Source organism: Rhipicephalus microplus, unplaced genomic scaffold, assembly GCF_043290135.1.
Source record: "Rhipicephalus microplus isolate Deutch F79 unplaced genomic scaffold, USDA_Rmic scaffold_12, whole genome shotgun sequence".
Lineage (NCBI taxonomy): Eukaryota > Metazoa > Arthropoda > Arachnida > Ixodida > Ixodidae > Rhipicephalus > Rhipicephalus microplus.
This window is the reverse complement of record NW_027464585.1, coordinates 44,311,722-44,339,352: the sequence shown is the minus strand read 5'-3', so window position 1 is coordinate 44,339,352 and position 27,631 is coordinate 44,311,722. Positions and strand designations below refer to the sequence as shown.

Below are 27,631 nucleotides of genomic sequence, written 5' to 3'. Positions count from 1 at the left end.
GCGCACAACCGGTTACTCGCCGTTCTACCTCGTCCACGGTCACTTCCCCTCTTTTCCTCGATGTTTAGTTCTTCTCTGCGCCTGCTAAATCATGCTCATCTTCCAGTGAAGAATACGTGTCTCGTCTACTTTATTGCCGCCAGCTGGCTCGCGTCAACACTGAAGCCAAGCAACAGGATCGCAAGCTTTAATATGATTCCTCTCATCGTGCCGTGTCCTTCAGCCCTGGCGACGAAGTCCTCCTTCTTACACCCATTCGCACTCCCGGCCTGTGCGAGAAGTTTCAATTACGTTTTATTGGCCCCTACACTGTCTTAGAGCAAACGTCTCCTGTGAATTATCGCGTGGCACCCGTTCTTCTTCCAACGAACCGCCGCTGCAGGGCAGCAGAAATAGTCCACGTATCCCGCATGAAGCCTTTCATACGACGTTCCTCTTCGCTTTAAACTGCGGCCAAGAACTGCGGTCAGGATGACCACTTTCACGGGTGGGGGGGAGCTAGTGTAGGCATTCATTAAGCACATCTACTATCTTTACACATGTTCATCATCATTAGTGGTCGTCATCTTCATCTGCTGTGAGGACTTGACTTGCCTGAGTTCTGTGCCTTGGGTGTGGTCGCTTCATCGTGTCTTCTGGGCCTAATAAAGGTTGCCTTCACCGTTACATCACAATACGTTCATTTAAAAGCCTATTTCCCAAATGAGCGCTTATATGATCGCTATTTAGGTCCGAATATTCTTTTAGAGCGTGGTTAGAAACTATAATTTATGTAAAAAAAGGCAAAATTGCTTTTTCGAAACACTACGTGGTTCTACGAAGTCTTTTATAACTTCCGCAAAACAACCATTACCCGCAGTGAAATGGCACTCGCTGGCCACCACACGCCACAAAGCTGACATGCTGTGAGCGATTGGATGAGCAGCATGAGGAGTGCAAAAGACGCTTTTTCTGCCGCCCTAAGTGGAAGCAGCGTCTGCAGGCGAATGAGGAGAGAGAATTAAAAGTGGGAATAAGAGTGGCGTCTATGGCCGAGGCCGTCTTCTACAGACAGCTGCCCAGTGTCCTGAAGGAACTGAAGAACAGCAGGTTTTTCTGTGCAGCCGCGCGTAAGTGGAGAACGAATAAAAAACGATGAATGGCCACTCATGGAATGCTCATGTTGATTCAGTGGTGGCGGAGGCCACGAAATTGTTATACTTTATACAGCGAAGCTGAGACAGGCGCTGGAATGTTTACAATCTACTGTGTAATCCGCATACATTCACCCTATGCCTGAATAGGCTTGTGTCGTATGTGATATCTCTTGGCTTATGTCTTAAAGTGACAAACATGAAAAAATACAGAGCAGGGCTTCACGGTTTGTCCTAAGCCATGACTCAAAAATGACAGCTATACCAATCTGAAAATTTAACTAGAATGAGAAGTGCCATCATCGCGTCGAAATAAACAGCGGCCAACGCTCCTATGTCTAGCATTTCATGGTAAAACTTGCATTCGAAAATTATTGTACCTCAACAGTCCTCTTCGCGCAATGAAAATTGTTTTGAGATTTTAGAATGTCGTATCAGATCTAATTTTTTATTAGTTGATTTTTTGTTAGTTTTGTGACTGCACTAAAGGGCTTATAAAAAGAACAAGTGTGCTGTATCAATGAAAGCGTGTTTTCTTTAACATCATAACCCATCTGCTGCCGCACCTTCGAATAAAAAACGTGATGTGCATTCGGCTTCTGTTTTGTTTGTAATTTACTTCTTAAAGCACCCCTATTTAGGTGACATAGGAAGTTGTGGACGAGCACTACAATCGCGTGCCTAATAAAAAGCGTTCTATTGCGGTGATTTTTCAAATCGGTTCGCTACGAGCCACAATACCATGATGTGAAGAGGCAAGCTTGAATCTCTCGCCCCATGTAGCTATCACGAGCCTGCTCTCTTCGGCATTGGAGCTGGAGATGCATACGCACCAAGAACATCATGCGTAAGCAAAGTCACCCGCGCATGACGTGCCCCAGCCATCTAGTGCAAGTACGCCATCGATGTTGCGTCGTTTCAACGTTCTCTGTTGTATATTACCCGTTTCTATGGGACGGATCAGTCGGTGCGCATACTTTTGGAGAGGCTGAAATGGATCATGTATTGTGGCCGCGATAAACGACGTCGCTCCGCTGAAACTGCGGTCAGAGACGACGCACCAAACACAAGCGTTGTCAGGATTGGCGAAAGCACGATGCAGGAACGACGAGAAGACGAACGCAAGCGAAATGGCGTAGTAGCAATATAAGAGAAGAAGTAGTAGTCGTAGTATGTGCGTTTTTACGTGAACAAACCACGATATGACTTCGAGGAATGCCGTAGTGGATGTTTCCGGAAATTTTGATCACCTTTAACGTGCCCTGACATCGCGCAGTACGCGGGCCTTTTCGCCGCGGCCGGAATAGAACCCGCGACATTCGGGTCAGCAGCCGTTGGTCTACTGAGGTGTACGCGAAACGAGGGCCGATCAGTCTACAACATCTCAAATATAAAAATATTAACAAGCTGATATTTCGTTGGCGTGTTTTATTATTTTCCTCAGCTTCTATTCATTATACTCATTTTGAAAGGGCAGCACTGAGACGCAGGGATAAGAAGACACAGCGCTGTCTTTCAGCAGCTAGCCCAAAGCACTCCTCATTCATGCTACACAACAGAACACACAATTTACATATGCCAACTACAATAATTCACATGCAATGCTCTTAATGAGGTACCGTTTAAAATGCAGTGTATAATCAGGAGACGGGAGACTTTTCGTTCATTTTTTTAGATGTAGCCAGCATTAACCAAGGTCTGATGAAGAGTTTACGGTACGCGTCGTCAGCCCACCAATGTAATAATAATAATAATAATAATAATTTTTATTTCCATCAGCGATGGAGGAGACTGCGGGTAAAAGTTGCCTGAAGGCACAAGCAACTTGACAGAGGCCCGCAGCCACCCCTACAGTGCAGGCAGCGATGGCAAACATTCACATAAAGAGAAAAAAAAAATCACAAGAAACACATATTCGGAATACAGATATGTCTAAAAAAACACATCAGTAAGGAAGAATGAAAAAAAAGCAATATTTTACACTATTTACTATGTTAGCATGAATTGATGAAATGCTCGCGCAGTGTTCGTGCAGAAGTTATTTTCAATTCAATGTGTAATTTATGAAATGAATTTAAAAGGGTTGGCAGCGTGTATGATAGCTTCTGCATAGAATAGCTTGTCCGCGCAGTGACCACCTTCCACTGTTCTATGTAACGAGTGCCGTATGAATGGGTGTTTTTGGCAAGATGAGATAACTCGTGGAAAAACTTTAGGTTTTCTTTTATCTCTCGTTTGAACGCTATACTTAACTTGTAATTGTATAGGGTAAACACGCGGATGACATTTCCCTTCAAGAATAAATCTGAAGTATGGGAATTGTAGGGTACATTGAAAAGCGCCCGTAGAAATTTTTTCTGCAGTACATGAAGTCTTTCAAGATTTGTATATGTCGTCGTACCCCATACCAAAAAACAATAATACAAGGAAGAAAAAAAGAGCGCATTGTAAACAAGAAGCTTTATTTTAAAAGGTAATATCAATCTGTGACGCGCCATCATACCAACCACACGAGATAGCTTGCCTAAAACTGATTCGATGTGTAAATCCCAAAGCATATTTTGTGTGAAGGTAACTCCCAGTATTTTCACACTACTCACTATTTCTATTGCTTCATTTGTGTAAAGAAGGGTGATGTGATCGCAGGTTATCTGCTTAGATTTTGGTCTGAAAATCACGGCTTTTGTCTTTTTAGTATTAATTTGGAAAACGTTTGCTGCTGACCATTCTTGGAGCGCCCTTAGAGCAGTGTTGGTGTTATTCTGAAGGCTACCAAGTTCAGGTGACGAAAAAAATAGGCTAGCGTCGTCAGCGTACATAACGTATTTCACATCACTGTAGATATTTACTAGGTCATTGATGTAAACTATAAAAAGAAATGGGCCGAGAATACTACCTTGAGGAACGCCTCTGCTGATGTGTTTTAAGTCTGAACGGTAATGCTCAATCTGGACGTACTGATGGCGATGATCTAGATACGACTTCACGAGGTTTAAGCAGTGCCCGCGAATACCATAGGTTTCAAGTTTTTTAAGTAGTATGGAATGATGGATACAATCAAATGCTTTACTGAAATCAATGTAAAGGCCGAGCACAAGATTCTTGCTTTCAAATTGTGTTAAAATGAATTCTTTTTGTTGTAGCAAGGCTAACTCAGTAGAAAGGTGTTTTCTAAATCCAAATTGGGCTGTAGATATAAGATTGTGCTTATCGAAAAAATTAGACATTTGCACGTGTATAAGTTTCTCCAGCCCTTTGGATAATACTGGTAATATCGAAATAGGTCTATAATTTTTGATATCGTTTATGTCACCTTTCTTAAAAAGCACAGAAACTCTTGCGATCTGCATCCTCCTGGGAAAGATAGCGCTCGCCAAAGACAGATTAAAGATGTAGGTAAGATATGGACAAATTAAATCAAGCACATACTTGATTGGACAAACCTGCATGCCCTCAACGTCACAACTTGAGCTATTTTTAAGCGAAAGAAAAACTGACAGTACTTCAGACTCTGTAAGTGGGCGAAGGAAAAAGGAAGATGGATTGCTATCAGGCATAAATTTTGTAATATCAGCAGATGCACAAGAATTAGAATTGCTCACAAAATAATCATTAAATGTATTCGCCAAATCATCGCCCCATATTTCGTGGCCACCAAGAAATAGCTTTTCTACACGTGGAGACGATTTACGGCGATTTAAGACAGTATTAAGCTTTTTCCATAACATATCGGGTTTTTTCGAGCAGCTATCAAACTCAGCTTGAAAATAGCATTTCCTGTGTGACCTTAGTTCTTTGTTTAGTTTGTTTCTAAGCGACTTGTATTCTTTCAATATGCTTGGTTCCTTACTTTTAATGAACTTGTGATAAAGCGCATTTTTACACTTAATTTTTTGTAACAATTCAGGGGTTATCCATGGTTTTCTTATTTTTTTACCCAATTTAAACTTTTTTTGTGGGAAGTGACGCTTATACACACGAGAAATTTCATCAATAAGTTTACTGTATGCAATGTCAACGTCGTCTATTTTCAGAATTTGCGGAATATCGCTAAGTAGCAATTCAGCTCTAAAATTATCCAAACCTGTTTGTGTAATATTTTGAAAAGAAATGTACTGATGCTTTTCATTTATCGTGAAATTTTGCTTTCTTAGTAGAGCAAATATTGGGAGGTGGTCACTAAGGTCCCACGTTATTACACCACTGTTGGCTTTTGTAGAATCGATATTAGTAATAAATAAATCTAACAGTGTTTCGCTTTCAGTAGTTACCCTTGTCGGTACATAGATTAAATTTTCGCATCCGTTAGAAGTCAGCATGGTTAACATGGCCTTTTGTGGTGCAGAAATGGTCAACAGGTCGATATTAAAATCACCAGCAGACACCAAATAATCGCCAGTTTCTGAAACAAATGATAACAGCTGTTCATAGAAACAAAAGAAACTAGGAAGATTTCCACTTGGTGGTCTATAGCAAACGGAAAACATACAGTCATTCACACGAGCTGTTATTATTTCAAAATCATCACAACAGATACAAAAGTTGGAAAGCAGCTCGCAGTTTACGTGCTCTCTTAGCAACAGCATAACGCCACCGCCTCGGCGATTAGTTCTGTTTACACAATACGATTGATAAGACGGAAATTTGAACAAATCACGATCATCCCTGCACCAAGTTTCACTAAGCATTACTGCATCAAACAGAAAATGAAAACCATTGATGAAGTCATTTATATCTTCTTCCTTGTTATAGAGTGAACGAACGTTTAGATGAAGGCACTTCAAGGAATGTGCGTGATGACTTGTCACAAAAGCGTCTAGCTCGTGTGGAAGAAAGGGACTTTGACTAGCCATTTTGAGGAATGAAATAATCTAGATACAGTCAGCAACTAGCAGGCTTAGACGGGAAAGTCGGTCCTGTGACGCACTACTAACACGGAATCGCCGTCAGATTTGCGCAGCAGGATTTTCCCGTTCTTGTGCCAGGCGTATTTGTACCGATTTTCCCTCGCCCATTCCTTAGCCTCTCGAAGCAGTTGCCGACTTTGGCTGGTCAAGTTCTCTTGGATGAACAGGCTTGATTTCTTTTCTCTCAGTTTTGACCGGTTATGCAGCCATTCGTCTCTAACAGATTGTCTGACATACCGAACGATTATACCTGGTGTTTTGCCAAATTTGCATGGGAGGCGGTGAATGGCAGCGACGTCTGCTGCGTCCAGTGCACAAACGTCAATCATGCTGGCAACAGAATTTACCTTTGCAAGCAAATTTTCACCTTCAGAGACGCTTACACCATGTATTTCCAAGTTAAACTTGCGGCTTCTCCACTCGAGCTCATTTAAATCGGCCTCAAGTTTTTTTGAAGCATCATCACTAGCGCAGGTGTCCTGTTCAAGGCGTTCAAGTCTTTTCCGTATTTCTTTCGTATCTTTTTCTTGTGCGGCAAGCCTTGTCAACATCTCATCGTACTTGTCCGACATGAGCTGTATCGACCGCTCGATGTTTGGCACTGTTTCCCTGAGCGGCAACAACTCGTCTAACTTCTGACTTATGCCACTGAGAATAGATCTGATGTCAACTTCAGCTTCCGGCCTCCCTTCAGTGATCTCGACACTTTTTCCACTATCTTTGCACGTAGAGCAAACCCATTTTTGCCTAGCCGATTCGGACTTCTTTTTATACTGTTTTTCTGATATGCCTGCACATGTTTCAATGTGAAAACAGTGGCTACACTCGCCACATGCCACCGACAATTCATCGGATTTAATGGCATCGTTACATGTAGGGCATGCATTTAGTGTCGACATAGTACCAGGAAATGTAGCACACAGAACAAATACAATTCACTTGGCAGCAGCGGCAGCACAGAAAACTCGCTAAGAACAACAAAGCAAATTTAAACCGGGCGTGAACTAACCTGCGCAAACAGACGAAAATCAGTAGATCTGCCGGTTCTGCCACCGCTGCTGCCAAAGAGCCGCTGTCCTCAGGGTCGGTGACTTTTATAGTGAAGCTCGGTGATGGTGGTGGCCCCCAGCGGTAAGATCGTCGGTAGCTTCAGTTGGAGATATCAGTTGATCCGAAGAAATCGCGGCGTGAAAATGGCACACGATGCGATGAAACTTGATAGCAGGGAGATGGTTTCCACACAGGCCACCGACAGGAAGGCAGTGGTCGACGAAAAAATCTGCGCAAACAGACGAAAATCAGTAGATCTGCCGGTTCTGCCACCGCTGCTGCCAAAAAAAGGAAAATGTGAACGTAAGTAAGTAACGTAAAAGGAGGACCATTCCTTGCTGTAAGTCACTCCCTACATCTTGGGGCGCGAGAAGGGCAAGCGCCATTCAGTAGAAATTCAGCGTTTTTCCGCGGCACATAGAGTTCCAAATCTTGACAGGCATGACCCTGAGTGCCCAGTGCATCCATAACCCTTGTCAGCTCTAAATTCCGAAACCTATTGGGGGGCCCTCTAAGGTGTTTATCGACAGGAGAAAAATTACGCGATTACATCTGGCATCCCTGTCTTCTCGGGTATCAATGGTCGGGTTATTCGCTTTTGCGCTGCTCTTTCCAGCCATGACGAAACGAAATAGACTGGTGATTGAACGGTGCTCACTTGACTGACAGTAAACATATTTGCACCTAAAACGGTGTTTTACCTGCCTGTCTTTGGTGCCTAAAACACACTTTTTAGTGGCTAAAAATCCGGTCTCTACACTAAGTTCGTACGCGCTTGGTTGAGAGGGGTAGTTGGCCGCGTCCACGTATAGGCAACATCGGGCCGTGAGGCTTAGTCGTCGTGTAGGCTTGGGCTCGTGCTCGCCGTCTACCGTCGTGGTGTCCTGCAAGCATGTTTTTCGGCAGTGGTTTGATGAGAACACGTTGACGTAAAGTCAGATGTACAGAGACCGGGTCTGCGCCCGATGGCGAGGCGGTGAGTTCCAGCGGCCGGTCTTGCTATACCGCGGTCTCTGCTGTGCTGTGCGGTGCGCTTCGATAATTTCGTAGACAGTGTTGTGGATGCCGAGGCTGAAGAGATGCGACATAGAGGTCGAATGAATGAGGCCAAGAGCTTTGATAAGACAGATGCTCGGGCTAGTTGGCGATTGGGAATCAACATATTTGCACACCGCAAGACTACGAGTATATATACGACGTAACTACAGAAAAAGAAGCAAGGACAGAAAGAGCGCTGACTTCAACTGAAATTTTATTAGCGAAAATGCCGTCTCGTACACTTTGCGAATAAATCGGTTCTGTTTGTCTCTCTTGCGACTATCGGCGCAGGTATGGCAGCGTGTACTTGAGATGAGATGTGATGAAGGCGTGGATAACCAAGAGTAGCTCTTTTTCTTTCATGCCTTGCTTTCTAGCGCACACGCGAGCTATGAGGCGGGTTGTTTGAGTGACGGCAGTGGTGAGGCGTTCCAGTGCGATGGCATTCAGCTGATTTGATTGAAGGAATAGGCCTAAAATGAGCATGTGGTCAACTTGCGGTACGGCTACACCATTGACATAGATGTAGATGGCCGATTGGGGAGGGTGCTTGTTTCGACGGCGGTCGGCAGGGCGAAACATCAAAAGCTCCTACTTGCTCTCCGAGTACGTGAAACCCGCCTGCGTCGCGTGGCTAATGACGCCATCGGCCGCACGTTGAAGGGTCTCCTCTATCTGGCTGTCTGAACCCGTATAGTCGTCCACAGCGTGACTTCGTCTGCATAGATGGTATGACGAAGGCCCGGGATCCCATCGAGTGAAGAATAGCAGTGTGCGCATAGCAAGGTTAAATAGAAATGGAGACAAAACCACTCCTTGAGGGGTGCCTCTGTCTCCGAGTGTGAGGTGTTTAGAGGCAGAGCCACCGGCTAACGATATTTCAATGGCACGGTTCGAAAGGAAGTCGCATACGTAGTTATACGTACGTTCGCCTAGGTCAATGGCGGCAAGGTTTCAGGCGATGGCTTTGTGTCGCACCGAGTCGAATGCCTTATGAAGATCTAGACCGAGCATGGCGCGAGTGCCGGCCCTCGGCAGCGTGCGAAGGAGGTCGTGGTGTATTTGCACTAGAGCGTCTTGCGTCGATAGATGGGCGCAGAAGCCGAACATCGTAAGAGGGAGAAGGTCGTTTTCTTCAGTATAGGTCTGTAATTGTGCAAGGACAACGTGTTCTATTAGCTTGCCAATGCAAGATGTGGGCGATATGGGACATATAATAGCCATGTCCATCTTCTTGCCTGGTTTGGGGATAAATACGAGCCTTGCGTGGCTCCACTCTTGTGGTATGTGGCCTGAGCGCCAGCACTCGTTAGCGTACTGCGTGAGCGCAGCCACCTATTTCACGTCGAGATCTCGGAGGGACTTGTTGCTTACGAAGCAAAGTGTCGGATTGGGCTAGTTGGTAATTCATTATTAAACTTCTCAGGGCGAAAACTTCCGACAACTAACACAAGAGGCGAGGACTAGCGCAGGCTTTCAACCAATTTATTACTACTACGACGCGCATACATATGTTACGAAAAAAGACGATAAGATCACTTGCTTAGGCAGAAATGAAAAAAAAAACTAAAAAAACAGAAAACACACACACACTATACCGAAAATTCAAAAGAGACTGCAAGAAACCCCGCGCTCACCCCGGATCCTCACGTGCTCAATTTAAAAACGCCAATTCTTTTTCAGATAACGTTATTGATGGTTTGCTGATGCAGCTGTCTCGAGCGATTGCTGTAGCTTCGATTACAAGTCTTGTGCCTTCGTTAGAGCACAAGATGACGATGATGGCGTCGATGTTGTACCCGCACAACATCGACGCCGTCAGGACCAGGCGCCGATGTTGTGCAAAATTTGAGCATTGCGGCGTAGATTTCCGCCTCCATAATACTATCGTCCAGTCAGGGGCTTGGTTTCCGCTGTAGGGGGCAAAGCGCTTCGGTGGTGCGTTTGGCTGGGCGAGGTTCACGTAACGACGAGCCAACTCTCCGAGCAGCTCAGCGTCCGTGTCAGGGTAACGATGTAGCAGCCAGTGAAGCTGTTTTTGTGCAGACGACTTGGACGCGCAGGTATCGAGCAAGTGTCGTAGTACGTTTCACGCTTTCTTGGAGTTCATCTGTCCATTGAAACAGTCACACAGCTGACCGCACTGCTGTCTCGCAAGGGCGAGGCTGTGGTTCTCAACTTCGCGCGCTAGCGCTTCGATGCGGTGGCGTAACTTCTTGTTGTCAAGCTGCCAGCGCCACCTGCGCAAGAGGACAGCGTCTGCGTCCCACATGTGGAGGAGGCGAGAGTTGGTTGTGGGCAAGTCGGTGGTAATCTCCCATTCACGGGTTGTGACTTGCACGTGCTCTTGCAAGGAAGCGATCGAATCGTTGATGTCCATAATAGTGTCGGAGGCTTCTTCATGTAACTGGTGGAATTTCAGCCGATCGGTAATGGAAGCTGTGGGTTTCGGCTTCTTCCTGAGGCGCGTTTGATTGTTATCGCGAGGATGTTGTGGTCACTTGCTACTAAAGGGCCCGGGTTGTCCCAAGCAGCACGTGTAACGTTCTTGCACAGCTTGAGGTCCGGTGATGTGTCGCGGCACACACTGTTGCCTATGCGTGTGGGTGGCTGCTGCGTGTCGTTAAGTAGGGTAAGGCGAAGGTCTTGTACTAACGACCATCGCTTTCTGCCTTTCGGATCCATGTACATGTAGCCCCGATCGGGATGTCGTGCGTTAAAGTCGCCGAGCAAGAGCAGCTGCGCGTCACCAACGAGAGTAATCGTCTCGGTCAAGAGGCGAGAGTAGCCTGCCCCTTTCACATGAGGTGAACTATGCACATTCCGGACGAAGAGTGACTTGCCTGTGCGCTTGCGTGGTAAAACCTCTACGATCGTATGCTGAATGCCCGCAACTTCTAATTCCTGCTATACAGCTGTGAGGCTGCTGTAAACGAGCGTTGATGTGCAGGGGGAAGCATGCGTATCAAGCTGATGGTAAGCCATGTAACCGGGGAGGGTGGAGAGAGTAGACGTCTCTTGCAAGGCGATAACATCCGGGGCCGGTTCCGTCGCCTGCGGATCAGCTTGCAGTTATTGGCCCGGCACGTATGCCCCGACATGTTTGTGGACGCTAAGTGTAGCGCGTGCGAACGTGAACTAGCCACCCTCCGCCACATGATGTGGGGCGGGTGTAACAGTGGTGTGAACAATGGGAATGGGCAGTGCCAGGACGCCACGTATCCCGAAGAGGTGGGAGCATGGATACGCTCCCAAGACTCAAACACACAACGAAGGGCCATCCAGCGGCTTGAGGAGGCCCTGGCAAAGCAGACGAGAAAGGGAACCGATGCCCCGGACAACGGGAGCGGAGGAGCCTGAGTATCCAACGCCTAGCCAGAGCACAACGTCCTCAAGATCTAGGGCCTGGGACTATAGAACTATGAGCCATAGTCTTTAAATAGGGAATACCCGCGCCCTGCGCGGCCGGTGACTTCCCGCACGCCGGATGCGCGAAAAATGTTGTTTCTCTCTCTCTCTCTCTCTGTACGAGCAGTGGCAGGTGGTTATGTTTCTTACGCTACCCCCGGCAGTTCCACTACCATATGGTCAGTGTGGGACACGTCATGACTAAGCCATTGCAGGTTTGGGGCCCGCCTGCAGCGTGGCAGGTTGGCCGAATGTTGGCGAATGCTCGCAGTGCTCGAGGTGTGCATGGACTTCGGCGGTGGTGGAATCCGTGTAATATTTGATAGCGTTCAGTTAATTATTGGTGGCCGTCGTATAACTCTTCAGGGCGCTCTGTGAGGTGTTCGTGTCCACAATGGCCTGTTGCCGAGTGTTGAACGAGACTTCGAATTTCGCGTATAGGGTCGTGAGAGCCGCAGATACTGCTTTAGAGACCGCCGTAGCGATATCGGTTTTCGCATGAAGTGACCTGGTGGAGGTGTTTGCTTGGCTGGTTTACCCGTGGGCTGTGATTGCAGCTGGGATGAGGGAGAGACGGCATTCATTGATTGCGAGTGGTCACGGCTGGTTTCTCAAGGGTTGCTCAAGGGTTCTGTCTAGCTTTGCTTCTCTTGACTTGATGTATTGTGCAAGGTTTCCTATCTGGGACACTAGTTTCGAGAGCTGAGACTGATACGAGGAAAGTTGTGCCTTAAGTGAGGAGTTCTCCCTGACCAACTCCTTCACCTGTGGATCCTGCGATGACGTCAGTGACGCTTTGAGCGACGCTGGGTTTCCTTGGGCGCAGGCAAGCTTCTTGGGACCAGGCGTGGATGATGACTGTGACAATCCCTGGGACGAACTGGGAGAGGAGAAAGGTGAGAGGACGAGTTGAGGTGGCTAGCAGAACGGGACTGCTACTGTAACTTGGACCACGACTTGGACCGCGACTTGGACATGGACTTGGACAGGATTTTGGACCGGGACCTAGACCGGAACCGGCCATGAGGGCGGGGTCCGGAATACATCATTGGCCTGTTGAGGCTGCTGCGGCTGGTCGAGAGGCGGGTACGACTGTTCTTGGGACAGTGAGTAATTAGTAGGAAGGGTCGATGGCTGCTGTGGTTGTGGCTCTTTGTCGGGTGCTTGCGCTGGTGCGTTGCCGGACGGGGTAGGCTGCTTAACGAAACGGTATTTACAGTTCGAACTGTTCGTTACATGACCACCCTTACAAACGATACAGCGGGCACGGCATGCCGGTTAGGTGGCCTGTGGGATCGGCGGGTGTTTCTCGCCACAACACGCACAGTGGTTGCGTTTTGAATGAGGGCAAATGTCAGTTCGGTGACTTATCTGGCAGTTAAACCATGCTTCTACTCTTGGGCAGAAGGGGTAGAGGCGAATGTAGACGCCTTCATAAAGGATCCATCGGGGCAAATAATCTCCAAGCGTGGTGACGAGTACGTGGTTGGTCCGTCCCATCCGACGGCCACCCACGACAGGCATGGTTAAGTTGCTCTCTTGCAAGTCCTTTTTTTTATTTATTTACAGAATACTGTCAATCCCCCCCCCCCATGGGGATTATTACAGGGGTGAGCATCACCGTCACAACTTTTGACGTTTGAATCAAGAAAAAGCAAAATAATAAAGAACACATAATCACTGAACACAACATTACGACGTAGAACAATCATAGGTAGTTATTTGAACGATAACCAAGTACGAAGTACACCAATGGTACACCAGCAAAAAACAGGAGTCGAGAAGAAACGAAGCACAGAAAGAAGAAAACACAGATCGAGTATTGTTATCAAGCAACCGTAATAAACAGTAAATATATGCAGACAAGTGTTTTAGTATGACACTTGGAAACAGGAAGGACTGCGTGAAGAAAAACAGGTGATCACTGTACATGCTAACTAGGTTAGAACAGATCAGTGCCTTCAATTAGTTTCATAAAGTTCTCTAATGTTGGCTGCTGTGTAATGACTGGATTCAGTGTGTTCCATTCTCGAATTACGCGCGGGAAGAACGAATAGAAAAAAGTATTATTACTAAATGAGTATTCTTTGAGTTCCCATGCATGGCTTCGCCTCGTCGGTCTGGTATCTCGAAAGCTCAAGTAAAGATCTGGGTTTATGCGGAATGATCTGTAAAAGTAGATAAAGAAATTTGAGCCGGAAAACCTTTGCACGACTGTAAAGGGTAGCTAGACCAGCACGATGTAGTAGAGCAGTAGGTGAGTCGTTGCGCCCGTATCTGTTGAAGATAAAGCACACTGCTTTTCGCTGAACCCTTTCCAGTATAGCGATACTACTCACAGTGTGAGGGAACCACACAATATTAGCATATTCTAAGACCGGGCGGACAAATGTGACGTAAGCAAGAAGCTTCGTTTCATGTGTGGCGAATGACAGGGCCCTTTTATTAAAAAATAATTTGCTCATCGCTTTTTTGGAAACTGGACGCACGTGCTCTGTCCAACTAAGATCAGATGAAATTGTGATACCAAGGTATTTGTACTGGTTAACCCTTCGTAGTGGCACATTATTAAAATGGTATTGAAAATCAAACTTAGCCCCGCCGCGGTGGTCTAGTGACTAAGGTACTCGGCTGCTGACCCGCAGGTCGCGGTTTCTAAACCCCGGCTGCGGCGACTGCATTTCCGATGGAGGCGGAAATGTTGCAGGCCCGTGTGCTCAGATTTGGGTGCACGTTAAAGAACCCCAGGTGGTCCAAATTCCCAGAGCCCTCCACTACGGCGTCTCTCATAATCATACGGTGGTTTTGGGACGTTAAACCCCACAAATCAATCAATCAAACTTAGACACCTTGTTGGTAATGGACATAAATACAGTTTTGTCAATGTTTATAGTAATTTGCCGATCAGCGCACCACTGAGCTATTTTGTTTATGAATTACTCAACTTCACCTGATCATCGTGATGACATATTTCATTGTAGAGCATACAGTCGTCAGCAAAGAGTCCGAGTTTAACGTCAGCGTAGTTAGTTTTGTCATTTATATATATTAGGAACAACACTGGAGCTAGTACAGACCCCTGCGCGACGCCTGACAACACCGAACCTAGGTCAGAAGTGTGGATGCCTAGGTCAGAAATGTGGAAGCGATGTGTAAGCCTTTGTAGCGAGCAAGCAGCTCGCTACAAAGGCTTACACATCGCTTTACCTTTGCGCAGATACTGATACTACGGTGGGAATCCCGTCCCAGCGCACGCCACCATACCGAAGCTACCAATTCGTCAGAGAAGTCGATTCGTCACAGCAGTCGTCACATCCGGTCCGTCTACGAAAGCTATAAAAGAAGCAACCAAGCCCACTCGGATCATCACTTGAGCGATCCGCAAGGCAGCAAGCAGCTCGCTACAAAGGCTTACAAATCGCTGTACTATAGCGCAGGTAAAGTATTTTGTCGTATCTTCTACTACTGTAGCTCATTCACTAGTCTTTGCGGATCGCTCAGTGTGCCATGGAAATGCCGACGAACGTGGAGTTAGAAAATGTAATGAAATCTATGAAAGTGTTGTTTGAAGAAAAACTAACCACATTAAGAAATGATTTTACAGCAAAGATTTCACTCAGGGAACAAAAAGTGTCAGCATGCCGTGCAGAACTAAGCGATGCACTTGCCAGCATAGGCTTCTTGAGCAAAGAATAAGATACGATAAAGCTGCAAATGACAAGATGCGTGCCGAGAACGCATCTTTATTAAAATCAAATGATGACCTGCAAAGTGCGAATGCTGGCCTGAGAAGGGAACTGTCTCACTTAGAACAATACACGCGCTTAAACAACATATAATTTCGAGGAATGCCAAATGCAGCAATTGAGAACCTTCCACAACTATTAAGTGATATTGGTTCAAAGGTTCAGTGTGAAATAGGATCAGCAGACAGCGACACAGTGCACAGAGTGCCTACACCAGGAAGTTCTAAAGCGAACAACATCATTCTACGATTTGTTTCACGATCCCGGCTGCGGCGGCTGCATTTCCGATGGAGGCGGAAATGGTGTAGGCCCGTGTGCTCAGATTTGGGCGCACGTTAAAGAACCCCAGGTGGTCGAAATTTCCGGAGCCCTCCACTACGGCGTCTCTCATAATCATATGGTGGTTTTGGGACGTTAAACCCCACATATCAATCATCATTTGTTTCACGAGATAAGAAAACAGAATTCCAAAAGAAAACTCCCAAAGCTCGCTTGACCGCAAGGGACCTTGGAAACAGCGAGGAGCACACAGCAGTATTCTTAAATGATCACTTGAGTCCGAAAAACAAGTCGCTATTCTCTGAAGCACTGAAATTGAAAAAAAAATCATCAGTGGCAGTTCCTGTGGACTGAGCAGTGCGTGATCAAAGGCAGAAAAACTGCAGCAAGCCGTGTGCACAAAATACAAACGAATGACGACTTGCGTGTTTTCTTGCGAGAGCAGTAAGCGACCACTGGATAATGTCACTGCTAATACACCTCGGGAATCATCATGGCTCTGTAACTGCTTGAAGTTGAACACTTTAATCAACAAATGAAAACATCGTCTGATCTGTCACAACTTCATCTAATATTCGCAGCCTGCAAAACAACTATGACGAACTGCATGTCTTGAACGCATCATTAAAGCACTCATTCCACGTGATCGCACTATCTTAAATCTGGCTCAGCAACGGCGCGGATGCTCCTTATTCATTACCAGGTTATCAACTCGAAATAGCTAACAGATCTAATTTATTGTCAGATTAGCTGCGCACTGCTTCGTCGCACGGGTGGGGGGGGGGTGGCACTTTATATTAAAGCATCAGTATCTTGTCAGGCGCGACATTGTGATTACGTCAGATTTATGTGAAAGTTTGTTCATTGAAGTTCAACCTTATTACCACAAAAGGTTTACTGCCACACAAGACTAAACAAACTTCGATAGGGGTTGTATACAGGTCACCGCTTAACAAAGTCGAATATTTTTTTACAAGAACGTGGAAAACTACTCGACACCTATATTGAACTCAACATTCATGTCATTTTTCTGGGCGATATCAATATCAACATCACTCAAAAAGACTCTACTAATTATTCTTATGCTGACCTGCTCGCTCGCGAAGGTCTGCTGCAATTAATAACACCTGCCACTCGTATAACCAGCTCGCGGCAAAGTATACTTGACCACCGCTTAACAAGCCATCCATCACCGATCTTTGTAACGGGCACCATTTCATGTGATATCACAAATAATCTGCCAGTGTTTGGGATATCAAATCTGGCCAACCTAACAACTAAAAATAAAGTCACGCGCACATTTAATGACAAGAAGCAGATTTTCAACTTTTTGGCAATAGAAAACTGGCAGGATATGTATTCTGCAAGTTCAACTGAGGAAAAATGCAGTGCTTTTATCAGCATCTTACAGAGACACACGACGGTTGGTGAGACCACTATCACTGCTACAAGAACTCAGTTTATACGCAAATCATGGATAACGGGTGGCTTTTTGCGCTTCATAAACCACAAGAACAACATGTACAAAAAGTTAAAACGGCAACCGCATAACGTCAACCTCGACGCTAGGTACAAGCGATACAACAACCACCTTAACAAACTATTGGAAATTTCGAAGCATGGCTACTTCAGTTCAAAAATAGCACAAGGTAATAATGACAGTGAGGCGACGTGGAAAGTTATTGATGAAGCCCTCAATAAAAGAAAGATGGATAGCAATGTTACAGCAATTATTGATGGTGATGACATTATGGTTAATAATACCGCTATAAGCAATGCTTTTGATGATCACTTTGCAAATGTAGGCACTATCGGTAACACAATTTCATGCAACAACACTTGTAGCCTTCCTGGCGGATAAAACGTGAAATCTATTTTATTTTATCCAGTAACCAACGATGAAATAAAAAAAATAATTCTTGCACTAAAATATACCAAGTCGATAGGTGACGACGGCGTATCGGTTCAAATTATAAAACATTTATCCACACTTCTAGCTGAGCCATTAACATATGCCATCAATGATATTTTTGAAACTGGTTGGTTTCCTTCGAAATTAAAAGTCGCCAAAATAATACCCGTGTTTAAGAAAGGCGACAAGATGAAAGCAGCAAATTATCGTCCGATCGCCATATTGCCAGCATTGGCCAAAGTTGTTGAAAGGACAATATGTATTAGACTGAACAATTTTTTTGAGAAACACAATTTATACGCACCTGAGCAATACGGCTTCGGGAAGAGAAAATCGACAGAACATGCACTACTGAACATTGTTGAAAAAAAAAACAAAAGCAAACATAAAAGATAAACTACTTACGATGGGTATCTTAGTTGACCTCACGAAAGCATTTGACATGCTTGATCATGACATATTGCTAACCAAACTAGATCACTACGGAATACGTGGGACAGCGCTAACGCTTTTTACGAACTATATGAATAATAGAGAGCAATATTTGTATGTGAACGATGTGTCGTCATGTCAGTGTATAACTAATAGAGGTGTTCCGCAAGGTTCAATTCTAGGGCCATTTTCGTTCTTAGCTTATAATAATGATCTGCCATCCACAACATTGGAAGATTGTATCTTTTACGCGGATGACACTAACATATTTATAACAGCAAAAAAACGAAAATATCCGATACCGTAAAGCAACAACAACCTTACAAAAATTATCATCTTGGCTTAATGCAAACAAACTACTCGCCAACAGTTCTAAATGTAATTACATTATCTTCGCCGCCCAAAACACCCAATTTACATTAAGTAATCAGCTTGAAATGAATAACACAGTACTAGAAAGGGTTAGTAATACAAAATTTCTCGGTGTATACCTGGACGCACAACTTTCATGGCACACACACGTACATGAGACAACACTGAAGATATACAGAAAAATACCTATTCTTTACAGGCAACGCTACATTTTCGCAATAAAGACAATGTCAACATTATATAATTCTTTCATACATTCACACATCATATATGCCATAGTAATTTATGGATTGACCTATCTGACAACACTGAAACCCCTCAAAGTAGCACAGAACACGGCTGTGCGTGCCCTTCTCTCCATACCAAAAACAGACTCGGCTTCCTATGCTTATACACTACTAAACATACAACCCATTACTGTTTGTGTAAATTATCGTGTTTTACTACTTGTCTACAAACTTTTGCATAACGCTGTTCAATGCCCTCTATAGCATTACCATATCAAACGCCCACATATTCCTTACGTTCTACTTTAGGTAAACCGTGATGCATACCTCAGATAAGGACTAACTACGGATCACATTCAGTTTCTTATATTGCATCGAAACTCTGGGACACTTTACCTTGTACCATCGCAGCATCCCCATCATTTCATTTGTATAAACAATGTGTTCGCAATCACCTGCAAAACTCACAACAGTAATACATGAATTAAGAATATTATTCCGATTTATTTGTAGTTATATGTATTTTTGTATTGCTATGTATTAATTATATGTATTTATTGTATTTCGTTGCACTTGTATGTACTTACCATATGTTGGTAACTCAGCAGTACCTACTGCTGTTAAAAAACAGATCCCTGCTACTGCCTTGACTGGGCTCTGGGGTCCTACCTGTATAATAATAACCAGCCATTATATTGTGACGGGGCGAGATCTAGGCTTATAGGATAGCGTCCACCGAGAATCGGCAGCCGAACAAGATGTCTGAGTTGGTTCTCGCGCAAGCGCCTAACGCACAGGCGTCTTCTTCATCTTCGCTAAGTGCCACGCTTGCTCCTGTCGATGATGCACCGTAACATCACTCCCCTGCGGCGGAAGCGCCGTCACGGCGCTTAGTACGGTGGCGACGAACGAGGAGGGTGATACGGTTTGAGTCTGGAAACGTGTACAACGTCTGTCTGGAGTGATGGGGTTGAAGAGGCATTGTTTAGGGGTGCGATCTCGTAGCTCACGTCACTAAGTTGTCGTAACACTTTGTAGGGGCCATGGTAGTGTGATAGTAGGTTCTCTGATAAGCCGATTTGGCGGTTGTGTCCAGAGAAGTACCAGAGACCCCGGCGAGAAGTGCACGCTTTGGTGGCGACTGTCATAGCGGTCGTTTTGGTGCGCTTGCGACAAGTGCAGCCGATCACGGGCAAGCTGACGGGCTGCATGGGCTCGAGAAGCGACATCGCTGGCGTACTCAGTAGACAAGGGGGCAGCCGAAGGAAGGAGCGTGTCAAATGATATTGCTGGATGTCGGCCAAATAGCAAATAAAACTGCGAATAACTAGCTGTGTCGTGCCGTGAAGAATTGTACGCGAACGTGACAATGGGGAGTGCTTTGTCCCAGTCATGGTGATCTGGCGAAACGTACATTGACAGCATCTGCGTCAGCGTTCGGTTCAGACGCTCGGTCAATCCATTTGTCTGTGGATGATAAGCGGTGGTAAGCTTGTGCTCAGTGGAGCAGGCACGGAGAATGTCATCTACAACACGTGAAAGAAAGTACCTTCCTTGATCAGTAAGCCGCTGCCGCGGAGCGTCGTGGTGAAGAATGACTTCATACAAGAGAAAGTCAGCGACGTCAGTGGAGCAGCTTATCGGCAATGCTTTAGTGATGGAAAAGCGTGTGGCGTAGTCTGTGGCGACTGCAACCCATTTATTTCCGGAGGTGGACGTAGGAAACGGGCCTAACAGGTCAAGGCCAACACGGAAGAATGGTTCCGTCGGTATGTCAATGGGCTGTAGGAGGCCAGACGGTAGCACAGAGGGGCGCTTGCGGCGTTAGCAGCGGTCGCAAGCAGGGACGTAGCGAACCACAGAACGATACAGTCCGGGCCAGAAAAAGCGACGTCGCACACGATCGTAGGTACGGGAGACGCCTAGGTGACCGGCTGTAGGTACGTCTTGTAGTTGTTCGAGAACGCTGGTACGCAGGTGATGGGGAAGCACGAGTAGTAATTCCATCCCGCTGCGGTGGTCTAGTGGCAAAGGTACTCGGCTGCTGACCCGCAGGTCGCGGGATCGAATCCCGGCTGCGGCGGCGGCATTTTCGATGGAGGCGGAAATGTTGTAGGCCCGTGTGCTCAGATTTGGGTGCACGTTAAAGAACCCCAGGTGGTCAAAATTTCTGGAGCCCTCCACTACGGCGTCTCTCATAATCATATGGTGGTTTTGGGACGTTAAACCCCACATACCAATCAATCAATCAATCAATCAATCAATCAACGAGTAGTAGTTTCGGGACATCAGCGTTGAAGCTGCGACGGTACAGAATGTTGTCGTGCAGTTCGAACAGGTGAACGGAAGGGTCTGTTGGAGCAGAGGTCAGACGCTCCATGATGGAGAGTTACGACGGGTCACGTCGTTCTTCGGTGGAGATATCACCCAAAGCGTGGATGGAGAGAACGCAAGGGTCTGAATCAAGGTCTGTCAAGTCGGGCGTTTCAACCGGATAACGAGACAAACAGTCTGCGTCTCTGTGCAGGCGTCCCGACTTGTAGTGGACCACGAACGAGTGTTCTTGCAGACGGAGCGCCCAGCGACCGAGACGTCCAGATGGGTCCTTTGGGGATGACAGCCAGCAAAGAGCGTGATGGTCCGTAACAACGGAAAACGTTCGGCCATACAGGTAAGGCCTGAATTTCACCACGGCCCACACTAAAGCTAGGCATTCACGCTCAGTGATGGAGAACTTCCGTTCGGCATGTGAAAGAAGACGACTGGCGTAAGCAATTACGCGGTCCTTCCCGTGCTGTCGTTGGCCAAGGACCGCTCCAATTCCAAAATCCACTGGCATCGGTGCGAAGCTCTGTAGGTGATGCAGGGTCGAAATGGACAAATATTGGTGGCGTAGTCAGCAGATGGCTAAGAGCCGAAAAGGCGTCCGCTTGCTCTATACCCCATGCGAAGGGAACGTCCTTCTTTAAGAGATCAGTAAGTGGTCGAGCGATGTCGGCGAAGTTGTGGACAAATCGACGAAAATAGGAACATAGCCCCACAAAACTTTGGACGTCCTTGGTTGAGCGTGGTTCAATAAATTGTTGTACTGCTCGCATTTTTTCGGGATCTGGTTGAACACCATCGGCACTGACAAGGTGGCCGAGTATGGTGATTTGGCAATGTCCGAAAGGGCATTTTGCAGAATTGAGCTGGAGAGCAGCTCTTCGAAAAACATCCAAAATGGCTGACATACGTGTTATATGGCTGTCAAAGGTAGGTGAAAAGACAATGACATCGTCCAAGTAACATAAGCAGATGGACCACTTATATCCTCGGAGAAGGGAGTCCATCATGCGCTCGAAAGTTGCCGGCGCATTACACAGTCCAAACGGCATGACTTTGAACTGATACAGGCTGTCGGGCGTAACGAAAGCGGTTTTTTCACGATCCATTGAGTCGATGAAAATTTGCCAATAGCCGGACCGAAGGTTGATAGACGAAAAGTATTGGGCACCATGGAGGCAATCGAGGGCGTCATCAATCCGAGGCAAAGGGTAGACATGTTTGTGGGTCACTTTGTTTAAATGGCGATAGTCCACGCAAAAGCTCCGACTGCCATCCTTCTTCTCAACGAGCCCGACTGGGGAGGCCCAGGGGCTGGATGAGGGTTCTATTACGTCTTTAGTAATCATTTTGTCCACTTAATTCTGAATTACTTGGCGTTCCTTGTGAGATACGCGATATGGACACCACCGTATAGGACTGGCATCAGCAGTGTTGATCCGGTGTCACTGCAGTTGTTTGGCTGAGAGGGTGGTGGTCAAAGTCGAAAACGTCTCTATATGATGTTAGCAGACTACGGAGGCTGGCAGCTTGCACTGCAGTGAGGTCGGGAGCAATCATCTTGTTAATGTCATCTGCAGGCAGAGTGTAATTGCGGCCAATACAGGGGGGTGTAGTATCGGTGTCCAAACCAGTAACGTTGCAGCTGTTGAGTGGAGATAGGGTGCCTAAATACATGTCTTGCGAAATAACTTGAGTCAAAAGACTCACGTTGAGTAGTAGTATAACCACTGTATTATTAGCGACGGCGACAACAGTGTGAGCAAGGACGACGTCTCGGGCCATCAGTACGTCGACTATAGGAGTGACGAGGTAGTCACCATCGGGCACATGACGTGAGCACGACAAAGTGGCATATGTAGCAGCTTGCGGAGGCAAGAAAACGTGGTGACGAGAGCATAAACGGGGAGAATAGTCAGCTGGAAAATCGGCAAACTGCGGCAGTTCAAGCTGAAGAGCACCAGTGGCACAATCGATGAGCGCAGAAGGACGTGACAGGAAGTCCAAACCAAGTATTAGGTCATGAGGACACATTTCAATGACGGCAAACTTAACTATTGTGAGATGACCGGCAATGGACACACGGGCCGTGCACATCCCTTGAACGTCAGGGGTCCTCCCATCAGTGACACGAAGTGTGCAGGAAGCGGCAGGCGTGAGCACTTTATGTAGGCGTCGGCGAAGGTTCGCGCTCATTACATAAATGTGCGCTCCAGTATCTATAAGGGCAGAAATAGTCACACCGTCAACGTCTAACAAACTTTGTCTCGTCGGAAGCGTCAAGAGAGGATTTGTGGAGGGAGTCTAAAATGCAGCGTCACCTCCGGGCACTGCACCGTTTAGTTTTCCGGGTAGGCAGGAGCGGGGTTGAATGGGGACGACGGCCTGCGAGTCTGCGGTGAGCGAGACGACTGGGGACGTCCTGGAAGCGAACGCGACTGACGACCTTGCGGTGATGGAGATCGGCTGTTGAACCTTCTGTAGTTGTTTGGCGGAGAAGGCTGCGCGGCAGATGCGAAGCGGGTGCTGTCCTGTCGGTAGTGAGGTTGAGATGAAGTCCGAGGTGGCGAGGACCAGCGGTAATTGCAGTAACGGACGACATGACCGATACGGTGGCAATGAAAACAAATTGGTCGATTGTCGACGGTTCTCCACGCAGCAGGGTCGCGAGATCAGGCCGTAAACTGCTGCTCGTGATAGGACGAGGGTGGACGCCATGGAGCTCGCTGCGGGCTGGGCAAAGCGCACACAGAGGGAATACCTATGCTGGCGAGTTTTTGGCGGATGATGGCTTGAACCATGTTAGCAGTGAGTGGGGTCGTGTCACTTGTAGCGGTGTGAGCCGGAGCAGAGGCAATGGCTTCAAGTTCGCGCCGTACAATTTGGGTCACCTGATCCGATGAATCTAGAGGTGGCGGCTGTGTTCTTGCACGGTCTTCGCAAGACGACGTTGCAGCCGTATTCAGAAGGCGGGTAAACACGCTGTTAATCCGCTGGCTCTTCGCTTGCTCAAAGCGCCGACATTCTTTTATAATGGCGTCCACTGGAGAAAAAATTTTTGCAGATGAGGAGGTTGAATGCGTCATCCGCAATCCCCTTAAGAATATGTCTGACCTAGTCAGCCTCTGGCATCTCGGCTTTGCCTTTGCGACACAACCATAACACATCTTCTATATAGGAGACGTAAGACTCGGTCGAGGTCTGTGCCCGAGACGCGAGCATTTTGTTCGATGCCATTTTTCTTCCAATCGGCTTTCCGAACAGGTCCAACATTTGCTCCCTGTACACTACCCAACTCCCAAGTTCTGTTTCATGGTTCTCATACCACGATTTGGCGGTTCCCCTAAGATAGATTAACAGGTTCGCCAGCATAAGAGTCGGGCCCCATCGGTATCGAGTACTCACACGTTCGTACTCTGCCAGCCAATCTTCAACGTCAACTTCATCTGGATCGCCAGAACCGCTGAACGTGCCAAGATCCCGCGGGGGTTCGAGCACAAAAATTGTGGTCGCAGAAGGAGATGTAGTTACCGCATCATCTCTGGCCGCAGGAACACCAGGAGCAGATGCGGACGCCATACTTTCCGTCATTGTTGTGGAATGACCCTTCAAACGACAGCCGCTGCGAAGTTCCGTTGCGAGGCGGTTACCCAGCACGTCCACCAAATGTGACGGGGTGAGGTCTAGGCTTATAGGATAGCGTCCACCGAGAATCGGCAGCCCAACAAGACGTCTGAGTTGCCTCTCGCGCAAGCGCCTAACGCACAGGTGTCTTCTTCATTTTCGCAAAGTGCCACGCTTGCTCCTGTCGATGATGCACCGTAACAATATGTATGATACACAATAACACAGATTTATTGATTGATGGATTGATTGATTGAAGCACTGGAAGTCTTCAACACATTCACGTTTGCAGAGGACGAGAGCAAGGAAGACTATGCTACGATTGTGGAGAAGTTCGAGGAATACTGCGCTACACAGTACAATGAAATACATGAGTGCTACGTCTTTCGGAACGTGAGTCAAGCTCCCGGTGAGCCACTTGAACATTTTCTACGGGTTTTGAAAAAGCAGGCCCGTGAGTGCAACTTTGGCACACTAATCGATTCCATCATCCGGGATCAACTTGTTTTTAGGCTAAACGACGATAAAACCCACGAAAAGCTGCTCAGTGACAACAAATTAACCTTGGATAAGGCAGAGCAAGTTTGCAAGGTAGTGAAGGCAACGGTGGCTCACCGTGGAATATGGGAAAACCAGCAGAATCAAGTAAACACTGTGCGCAAGACAAGGCAGGGTCAAGGCAACCGTACATGCCTCAAGTGCGGACGCACGTACGCTAATGGAAACTGCCGTGCATACGGCCGCACATGCCGACGGTGCCAGCGAAAAAATCACTTTGCCGTTGCAGAAACGCCGCGCAAGTTGACGAGGTAGAAGGCCATGAAGACGACTTCAAAGTACTGAATGTGTCCGTAAGACGGTGGACTAGTCAACATGACTGGGTGCTTCAGGTGAAATTCCAAAACGTCGCCGTGGCACTGAAGATTGGCACGGGATCGCTAGCAAATTTGTTACCCTTCGGAGTGTTCAGCAGGATGCATCCGAAGCCAGCACTGAAACGTAGCTGCGCAGTACTTCGCTCGTATGGAGGTGGAGTAATCACACACGCAGGGCTGACTCGTCTAGAAGTGACAGTGGACGACCACACCACAGCACTCGACTTCTTCGTGGTACAAAAAAGACAGGCCATCCTAGGCCTAAACGCAAGCCAGCAACTAGGATTGATTCCTCGCATACATGCAGTGTCCCGTTCAAGCTCCGAAGAAATTATCAACGAATTCCGTCACCTCTTCACCGGTACGGGTTGCGTCAAATGCGCCTACAAGATGGTCCTCGGCAAGGGAACCGTACCTGTGGTCCAACCAACTCGACGTGTACTCCTGACTCTCCAGAAACCACCTAAGGTAGAATTAGAACTCATGGAACGGGCCCACATCATCACAAAAGTAGACGAGCTGACGGACTGGGTGAGCCCACTTGTAATTGTTCGTAAAAAAGACGCGAAGCTGCGCATTTGCACAGACACAAGTAAACTAAATCATTGCTTGAAACGAGAGCACTACGAGATGCCTAGGCGTGAGGGCATAGAAGCTGAGCTGTCTGGCGCTATGCTCTTCTCCTGCTATAGATACAAACTCAGGATTTCATCAAATACCGCTCGATGAGGAGACTTCTAAAATTTGCACGTTCTCAACGCCGTTCGACCGGTACCAATTCCTGAGATTACCATTCGGTATCCGCATCAGAGGTGTTTCGGAAAACCTTAACAGAGATTTTTGATGGTCTTCTGGGTGTTCAAGTGTACGTTGATGACGTTCTGATCTGGGGCTCAACTCGGCGAGAACATGACGCGCTCCTAAGAGCTGCGCTACAAGCAGCCGAACAAGCTGGCTTAACTTTCAACCCCGCCAAACGCACATCGGCGTAGAAGAGATAGAGTACCTTGGCGATGTGATCAGCAAGGACGGCATCAGACCAAGCCCCTCGCTGATAAAATGCATGCTGCAGACGCCCGAGCCGGAGGACAAATCGGCAGTCCAGAGAATGCTAGGAGTCGTGAATCATTTCGACAAGTACCTTCCGTCACTAGCAGAATGGACAACGCTCTTGCGAAGCCTCCTGAAACGAGACACAATGTTTGAATGAACTGTAAACCACGCGATTGAGTGGCAGCAATTATGCACCGACCTCAGCAGGCAGCCCGTACTTTCCGTTTTCGACGCCACTAAGGCGACTAAAGTATCGTGCGATGCATCGCGGAATGGCATCGGAGCGGCGCTGTTCCAGTGCAACGATGAGACATGGAAGACGGTCGCCTATGCCTCACGAGTGCCAAGTGAAGCCGAGAAGCACTATTCGCAAATAGAGAAAGAAGCGTTGGCTATTTTATACAGCTGCGAACGCTTTCACCACTTTGTGTATGGGCGAAAGGTTATCGTAGAGACTGATCATCACCCGTTGCTCGCTATCGCTCAAAAACCAATTGGTGAAATGCCGTCCCGGCTGCAAAGATTCTTTTTGAGAATAATGCGCTATGCCACGGACATCCGATTCGCTCCAGGAAAACAGTTGCTACTGGCCGACATCTTCTCTTGGACTCCCACCTTAAGTCGCGCCGGTGACGTCAGCAGCGATGACGTGGAAGTGCACGCGGTGAGTGTCGTTTCATACCTCGTCAGCAATGAAACGTGGGAGCTGCTGGCCCCAGAAACGAGTCGAGACGCATACCTGAAAGGGGTGCTAAACAATTTAGAACACGGGCTACCCATTGAGGGTCCGCTGAGGCCATTCTCTTCGGAGCTGACGCAGGTACGAGAAGTGCTGTTGAAAGGCTGCAAAGTAATCATTCCTAGCAGTTTGAGAAGGGACACCTTAGACAAAATTCACTAAGGGCACATGGGCATCAACAAATGCAAAGAAAGAGCAAGATGGCTTGTCTTCTGGCCGGGCATTAACGCTGACATTGCAGCATTCATGCAGAAATGTGTTATTTGCAGGAAGTATGCATACATGCAGCCACAATAACCTTTCCTGACGCGCCCTGTGCCTACACAGCCGTGGCACAAAGTTGGCATCGATATCTTTGAGTACAGCGGATGGGCGTACGTCAGCGTATACGACGCCCTGTCAAATTTTCCGGAGGTGCAAGAGCTACGAGACACTTCGGCGAGCACAGTCATTCAGGCAACGAGCGCCATATTTTCTAGGTATGACATACCATTGGAAGTTCAGACAGATA

General features: G+C 47.0%; 1 long non-coding RNA gene across 2 annotated transcripts in view; it reads left to right on the top strand.

The window, feature by feature from the left end:
* The window catches only part of LOC142783841 (uncharacterized), a 108,769-nt gene that overhangs the window by 29,867 nt on the left and 51,271 nt on the right, over positions 1-27,631 (top strand). The window contains exon 1 of one of the 2 annotated variants that reach the window (XR_012888512.1): positions 14,763-14,973. The exons of the other annotated variant lie outside the window; for it this stretch is intronic. This is a non-coding gene — a long non-coding RNA (uncharacterized LOC142783841). Of the gene's footprint in view, positions 1-14,762; positions 14,974-27,631 lie in introns of those variants that run through there. 2 annotated transcript variants of the gene reach the window in all.